Source organism: Aegilops tauschii, chromosome 5 (genome assembly GCF_002575655.3).
Source record: "Aegilops tauschii subsp. strangulata cultivar AL8/78 chromosome 5, Aet v6.0, whole genome shotgun sequence".
Lineage (NCBI taxonomy): Eukaryota > Viridiplantae > Streptophyta > Magnoliopsida > Poales > Poaceae > Aegilops > Aegilops tauschii.
In genome coordinates this window covers 496,510,669-496,516,934 of record NC_053039.3, presented here as the reverse complement: position 1 = coordinate 496,516,934, position 6,266 = coordinate 496,510,669, and the positions used below count along the sequence as shown (strand labels likewise).

The following is a 6,266-nucleotide window of genomic DNA, read 5'->3' as shown; positions in this document are numbered from 1 at the left end:
ACCAGGCCCAACTGTGACAAGTATGCAAAATACCCTAAAACAGATATGTGAACCAAATACGCCCATAGCAACGCGCTAAGGGTGATGCGCCGCCGATATGAGAGGCCGAGGAGGAGGCCGCGGTCGAAAGCTGCCTCCATCAGCCGCAGATTGGAGCGTGAGGCGGCGACGGAAGGCCTGGTCCAGGATGGCGCGGCGGAGGATATTGGACGTGGCGGCGCAGCGGACGGCGGTCGTCACGTCGGAGCGGGCGACGACCGCGCCGCTGCATTTGCCAACGCCCCGTTTGGTGGTCGACATCGTCGATCGGCTTGTTGTTCAACACGTGTTTCTTCTAGTCCAGGCAGGTTATTCGTGAGATCGTTCCCCCTTTTTTTCTTGGCCTTTTAGTCGTCGTGAGATCCTCGGACTCACTTTTTCGTGCCATCTGCCACGACGCACGCGCGGGCACGACTCGTACTCGTAGAGCAACTGGAACCCCTATAATTAAGGAAGGGTAACTGACACGACAACCGATTGCCGATTTTCGCGAAACCTGATCGATAGAATCGGGGAGGTTATAAATCAAACAGATTTTGTACAATAGATATCAGCACCATATGCCATGGCTAATCCGATTTTAAAACCCCCGTCCTGTTCCTCCCCGGCCTGGACGGCAACTCCGAAACCCAGCCATGGCGATGCACCGTTGCACTACGTGTTAGAAGGGAGAAAGAGGGATTGTTACGGAATATGATGGATGTATTATTGAGCCTCGAGGGCGAGTATATATTGAGTACAAGACTTGGAGGGCAAGACGCCTCTCCTGGAGATAAGGTAGGAGACGGATTACAAATCCTAGACTACCAAATACAAGTATCCCAAATATATCTCTAACATCCCCCCGCAGTCGTAGCGGTAGCGTTGCGAACAACAGGAGCGTCGCGGACGGTCAGACTGGAGAGAATAGCAGCCGACGGACTGACATCCCCCCGCAGTCCTAGTGGGAGCGTCGTGGACGGTGTCGCGTCGCAGACGCGTTGACTGTAGAGGAAGCCGACGAGTTGCTCAAGCGGATGATAGCCCTTTGTGCCGATGTCGATGTAACCGAGAGCGTAGGGTGGTGTAGCCGTGGTCGAGGTAGCCGTGCGAAGAACGCCGTGGTCGATGTCGAGTCGGGGTAGCCGGTGTCGAGGGAGTCGCCCTGGAGCCGCAGGCGCAAGGAGGCGCCAAGTTAGTCATGGGCGCAGTGGTGTCGAAGAAGTGATGCGCCAGAAAGGAGAATGGTGTTGACGACGCGTCGCGCCGGGTTTGCCAACCCCGGGGACACATCGTAGACGAAGGCACGCGTCGGTGTTGCCAGCACCAGGCATGCGTAGATGGTCGAAGACGAAGTTGACGAAGCGCCGCACCAGGCTTGCCAGGCCCAGGGACACGTCGTGGACGAAGGCACGCGGCGGTGCTGCCAGCACCGGGCATGCGTAGACTGGGACCTGCACGAGCTGTACGCCATGTCTAAGAGGTCAGAGAGGCCAGCAGAGAAGGACTCGACGACGGTTGCGGCGCCAATCGGCGCGGGGCCAATGTCGCCCGCGGTTGTCGGAGTAGATGAAGCGGTCGGGGTAGATGACGGCGACACTGGCGACGAGCTGGTGCTGGACGAAGACGAAGTGGGGTGGACGGGCGGCGGCGACAGCTACGGAGGTAGCCGCGGCGGCGGCCAAAGAAGAGCGGCGGCGGCTAGGTTAGGAGTGCGGCGGCGGTGCTCGAAGTAGGCGAAGAACCCTGATAGCGTGACGAAGACAGGCGCGGACGGTGGCGTTCCCGCGCCAAGGGACACGGCGCGGCGCATACCACGGAAGGTCGACGCACAGTGACGGCGGAGCGGACCACGAAGCAAGCCTCTAGCGCTGCTTTGCTTGGGCCTTTTTTTTGTCCCATCGATTTGTGTACTGGGCTTGTGTACTCTGTACGGCCGGATGTCATTTTTTTTCTTTTTTCGTTTTGAGCGGTTCGTGTGATGTGGTAGTAATGGGGAAACGGTCGCAACGTTACTTTTTTTCATTTTCCTTTTTCTTGTTTGTGTTTTTTGTTTTCTATGCATTTATGAATGTGTTTTCTTTATAAAAGCTACTGTTACGTGTTTTTTCTTTTGTTGTGTTTTCATAATATACTAACTATGCAGTTACAATCCATCCTCGACACCCAATTGGGGCCCGACCTTTTTTTAGTTGCAAGTCCACAATTGACTCGCAACTGGGGCCCGACCTTTTTTTTCGTTGCAAGTCCACACTCGACTCGCAACTGGGGCACGACCTTTTTTCAGTTGCAAGTCCACAATCGACTCGCAACTGGGGTCCGACCTTTTTTTGTCTAGTTGCAATCCCACCCTCGACTCGCAATTGGGGCACAAATTTTTTTGTCTCAGTTGTAAGTCCGCCCTTGACTCGCAACTAGGGCTCAGCACTTTTTTTGTCCCAGTTGCAAGTCCACCGTCGACTCGTAACTGAACAAAACTTCCTAGTTGCAAGTCCACCCTCTACTCGTAACTCGGCCTAAGAATTGTTTGGTCCTAGTTGCAAGTCCGCCGTCAACTCGTAACTGAACCAAACTTTTTTTAGTTGCAAGTCCACCCTTGATTCGTAACTGGGCCCTGCGATTTTTTTGGTCCTAATTGCAATTCCATCATCGACTCGCAACTGAACCAATCTTTTTTTCCTAGTTGCAAGTCAACCCTCGACTCACAACTCGGCCTTGAGAATTTGTTGTCCTAGTTGCAAGTCCATCCTCAACTTGCAACTCCGGTCCGATATTTTTTGTTCCAGTTGCATGTCCACCCTTAACTCGCAACTGGGGCCCGACCTTTTTTTGTCCTAGTTGCAATCTCACCCTCAACTTGTAACTGGGGCCTGACCATTTGTTGTCCCAATTGCAATTGCACCCTTGACTCGCAACTAGTACCATTTTTTTGTTCCAATTGCAATGGCACCCTTGACTCGCAACTAGGGCCCGACCTTTTACTTTTCTGTTTAATTTATTTTTTTTAATTTCTGGAAAATGTTTTGCAATGCATGATTTCTTCAAATATTATTATAATTTAATTTTTATTTTGTGGTTACCTTTTTGGTTTTCACTCTTTTTTATTTTCATTCTCTTTTTCTTTGTTTCCTTCTCGGTTTTCATCGATTTTCTTTTTTTTCTTGGGTTTTACTACTTCCATTTTTTGCATTGGTTCTTTTTTTTCAGATTTCATTGTTTCTTTCTTGATTTTTATCGGGTTTTTTGTTTTCCTTTATTTCTTTCTTGGTTTTCATTCTTTTTCATAGGTTTTCTTCGGTTTTCATTTTCTTTTTTGGTTTTCTTCGCTTTTTTTCCTTTTTGGGTTTTATTGGGTTTCTTCATGTTTCTTTGTTCTTTTGTCGATTTTCATCGGTTTCTTTTTTTGACACATGTGAACTTTTGTAGTACACAATTTTTTTGCGCGTGTTGTAATACACATTCAACAATTTTTTGTATACACAAGAAACATATTATATATACATGTTTAACTTTTTGACATACATGATTAACATTGTTTTCCTTCTTTATTTTTTAAATTCATGATTTTTTAAAAACTGATTTAGCAATATCCCACCATGTAGTAGTTAACAGCCCAGTACTTTAATCGCTCGATGCATCTCACTTGTCCCATTACACCAGCATGCAAGGTACTGTAGCGCAGCGAAGCACCAGCATTCATGGCAACTATAGCAAAAGAGCGCATCATCAGAATGTAAAGATATTGTAGTGTTCTTTATTTGTCTTCACTGCGTCGTACTGTAGTTTGATAGCGACGCCCCGAGTCATACCGCGCACGAGCCCGCCGCACGGGACATCGTTGTGCGACGTGCACTATTTAAATTTATTCGTGTGTTTTAAAAAATGTTCGGAATTTTCAAATCTGTCCACACTTTAAAAACCGTCCGGGCATTTTCAAAAATTGTTCATGTTTTCAAATTTTGTTCATGAAGAAATTGTTTGGAATATCAAATTTTGTTATTATTTTTCAAAAAATGTCTGGAATTACAAATTGTATTCCCATTTGAAAAATATTTTTCGAAAATTTTAAATTACTTGGGTTTTCAAATATATTCAACATTTGTAATTTGTTCACAATTTGCAGAAAAAAAGGTTTCAAAAAATTTCAAAAATGTCTTATAATGTCGACGCTGTATTACATTATCTAAATTCCTCGCTTTGTAAATGAAAACAGCAGTCATCGGCTGGAGTGGTAGGAGCTGGCGATTTTGGGTGCGTGGTGCTGACATAGTCACACCCTATGAAAAATTGACACGACCTGCGCATTGACCCCTCTCGGTCGCGTCAGCCAAGTCGCGCACCGAGAAGAACCCGGTCGATTTCTACGCTACCGGAGTGCATGGATGCCTTCCCCGCGACGAAAGTGAAATTTCCACGAAGCCGCACGCGTTGGTTTCGATCTGCTCTGCTCGAAACATCCGCCGCGGAGGAGCGGACACGGCAGCGCGCGTGGGCACGATCCGTCTGCTGGTCAGGCAGCCATGCACTCCGGCGACGCGTCGACCAGCGAGGATCCTCGGGCGTGCCGGGGGCCGGCGAGGCGCCGGCGCCTGCGGAGCCGCGTGACCGCCGTCCGGGCGCCGCCGCTCGCCGACGTGCTGCGGGAGCGCGCGCTGGTGCACCTCCCGCCGGCGGCCGCCGCGCGCCTCCGCCTCGTGCACCCGTCCTGGGAGCGCCGGCTCGCGTCCCCGCTCTTCGCCGTGGCGCACGCGGCCGCCCCGCGACGGATGTCCGGGCTCTTCGTCCCCAAGGCCGGGTTCCTCCCGTTCGACGGGCCCGACGACGCCGTGCCGTCCCCGACGCTCGCCTTCGCCCCGGCCTCGGAGGGGGTCACCGTGCTCTCGTCGTCGCACGGCGTCGCGTGCTGCTACTCGCCGGCCGACGACGCCTTCTTCGTGTGCAACCCGGCCACCGCGTCCTGGGCGCCCGTCCCGTCCCCGCCGTGCCGGACCTGGCCGCGCCCTGCGATCGTCGTCCTCTTCGACGCCACGCCGTACAACTTCCGCGGCGACTACGCGCTCGTCTGCGCCGCCGAGTGCGCGCCGGGCTCCGGCGCCGGCCACCGACGCGGTCGTGCCCGCCGAAGGGCTCGTCGCCGCTTCGGGCGTGGCGGCCGGTGGGACGGCGTGGTGGCGGACGAGCGTCGGCACGGCGGTCGGGTACAGCCCGTTAACGGGGCGCGTCGAGATGGTACTCTGCCCCGGCGACAGCGGCATGTGGGAGATCGGCTCGGCCGGGGGCAAGCTCCACTGCGCCGTGCGTGATCATGACAACAGCGTCGCCGTGTTCCGGCTTGACGAGGACGGGAGCTGGGAGGAGGCCGCCGCGAGGGTGCCCGTCGCGGAGCTGCTTCCACGTCCGCTGACAAGGCACGGGAACGGCGAGGCGAGCGGGCAGGAGCTGGTCGCCCAGTCTTCCTTCATCGTGGAGGAGGAGGTGGTGCGGCTGGACGACGGCGTGCGGCTCCTGGGGTTCCAGGGCGCGGAGCTGGAGGTGGTGGCGCTGGCCGGCAGGCGGCTGGTGGCGTTCGACGTGCGGACGCGGCGGCGGCGCGAGGTCAGGGTGCCGGTGGCTCAAGAAGAAGAAGAAGAGGAAGAGGAAAAGGAGGAGAAACGGTGGGACGGCGCGGAGTACGCCGCGCACACCAACACGCTGGCGCTCGTCGCGCCCGCCGTGCTCGCGGGCGAGCCGAAGCTCGTGGAGGAGCGACCGGACGCCGGAGGGGTCGCATTTTATTGACTGGACTTTGGTTGGTTGCTCGCAAGTTTTGCTGGGGACACTAGAAGCATCGATCGAGATAATAAGTCGTGTGAATGCTATTAATTCGTTTAAGAACTTGACACTTTTAGTTACTGTGTGCTACTACCTGTATTCCCAAATGTGTGTTGAACTGCCGAGACCTATTAGACTACCCACAGTGGGAGTAACATCACACATGTCTAGATAAAATAGATGATGTGGCAAATAATAAATGAAGAAAAAGAGAAAAGTGGTACATAGCTAGTTACTACTCCCTCGGTCTCATGATGTAAGACGTTTTTTGACACTAGACTAGTGTCAAAGAATGTCTTACATTTATGGGACGGAGGGAGTACTAGTAGGAGTAACATCACACATACCAAAGCAAGATGAGTCTATAACCTAATAAATGAAGTGTTTCATGTTACCACACATATGTTACTCCCCACTATGGCTAGTCCATGTTACTA

The 6,266-nt window shown here is 52.6% G+C and overlaps 1 pseudogene; it reads left to right on the top strand.

Annotated features, from left to right (window-relative positions):
• The first annotated feature begins 1,922 nt into the window (after window positions 1-1,922).
• LOC109753021 (uncharacterized) lies at window positions 1,923-5,928 on the top strand (annotated as a pseudogene).
• Window positions 5,929-6,266: the final 338 nt, after the last annotated feature.